Source organism: Ornithodoros turicata, unplaced genomic scaffold (assembly GCF_037126465.1).
Source record: "Ornithodoros turicata isolate Travis unplaced genomic scaffold, ASM3712646v1 Chromosome13, whole genome shotgun sequence".
Taxonomy (NCBI): domain Eukaryota; kingdom Metazoa; phylum Arthropoda; class Arachnida; order Ixodida; family Argasidae; genus Ornithodoros; species Ornithodoros turicata.
This window is the reverse complement of record NW_026999307.1, coordinates 2,079,979-2,082,123: the sequence shown is the minus strand read 5'-3', so window position 1 is coordinate 2,082,123 and position 2,145 is coordinate 2,079,979.

Below are 2,145 nucleotides of genomic sequence, written 5' to 3'. Positions count from 1 at the left end.
AAACCCAGCCAAGAAACCTGATGCAGAAGAAACACAATACACGTAACAATACTTATTACAGGTACAATACAATAGCATTGAATAGGTATCACAGATCAAACACAATATTTTTTATTAACTGTAATCATGCACACAAGTTTTCAATTAATCAGAAGGGATAGCGCATTTAATCAAAGAAGATGTTCTTAATCAATACGATTACAATCAAAATTACAAGTTTTATTATAAAAAGTCTGAGATGTGAGAACCTGATAGATTTAAGTAATTTCGAGCACAATATGGAAGCTAAGTTTAATATTCCAATATGACACAAATTTAATTAATCAATTTCTATTGAAGTGAATAGCACAGACATAAGGAAATAATTCGAATCAACACATAGCATTAATATAGAACCAATCATCCAACATGTAGGGAAATAATAGCTACACCATATCAAAACGAGAAACGATCACCACATTTAATCAAAGAAGATATTCTTAATCAATATGATTATAAACAAAATTATAAGTTGTGTTATAACAAGTCTAATATTCCTATACGTGAGAACCATCAGTGCAATAGCGGGAAGTTCTGATAGTTGTATGTAATTAACTGTCAACAGCAGAGACCCTGGAAAGACAACATAGTAATCTATCATTCAGAAAATCAGAAGAAAAAATCAAACTTATCAGAAAATAGACATGTTAAAACTGAACTTCACCACATAGCACGCTCGTAGCCAACAAACAGAACTAATGATATCTGCCCTGATTTGTTGAAGACGAGTGCCAATAGATGTATGGAAGACCACGGAAGACGAACGACAAAGAATGACACGAACACAAGAGGAAATAAAATCTATACCACTACAAAGAAGATATTCCTAATCAAAACAACAGAGTAATCTATCATTCAGAAAATCAGAAGAAAAAATCAAACTCATCAGAAAATAGACATGTTAAAAAATGAACTTCACCACATAGCACGCTCCTAGCCAACAACCAGATCTAATGATATCTGCCTTGATTTGTTGAAGACGGGTGCCGATAGATGTATGGAAAACCACGGAACACGAACGACAAGAACACAAGAGGAAATAAAACACCACTACAAAGAAGATATTCTTAATCAATATGATGACAATCAAATTACAAGTTGTATTATAAAAAGTCTAATATTCCTATACGTGAGAACCATCATTGCAATAGCGTGAATATCTGTCATAAATTAAGAGCGCAATAGGGAATCTCAGTTTCATATTCCAACATTACTCAACTTTTAATTAATTCATTTATTATTAAGTGAACAGCATAGACGTAAGGAAATAACGAGAAACAACACAATCAACAGCTACACATAATAGAGAGCCAAACCTGCGCACCATCCAACACATAGAGAAATAATAGCTAATCAATCTATCAAAAGGCGAAATATTACACTATAGCACAGACTTAACGCTGAAGAACAGAGGAACACGCGGCGACACGTAAACAACAACAGAGGAAAATAATCTATCATTGAACCATCATAAAATCGACCAATATACAATTTTCATTCTAACAAACACTACGAACCTTGATGGAGGTATCCAAGACGTAGGAAATATGCACTGTTTTCATGTCGGTTTTCGCTCTTTTCCTCACAGCCGGGAGACTGTATGCTTTATCCAATGCTTTACCACTCAAAGGGTTGGGGTCTATATTCCTTCGTCCAGCAAATAGAACGCTCTAGAGGTCAGAGGTCGTCAAAGTGGTTGACAAGTCGACTAAGTTTGTACAGATGCGATATTCTTATTGAACATCTAGAGAAAGTCCAAATTATTAAATGGTACCAACAATACTCAATCAAAAACGAGAAACAATTTTAATTACATCAATTTTTCTAATACCTTGCAACAGAAAGTTCTAATGAACCACACAGGAAAATCAAATGTGAAACACAACTCAGAAATATGAGGCATTCCCAACTCAGAGATTATTTTTACTTATCTCAATGGAGTGAGCAATTGAAACAAATACGACACAATTAATACATCATGCATACATAATGTCCAACTCATAGAATATCAGACGAACATGAAACAAAACAATACTGTAATTAATTCAGACAAATCATTTCTAAGCAAGCAGCGTGAATACACCGTAGAATCTGTACAGAAACTTG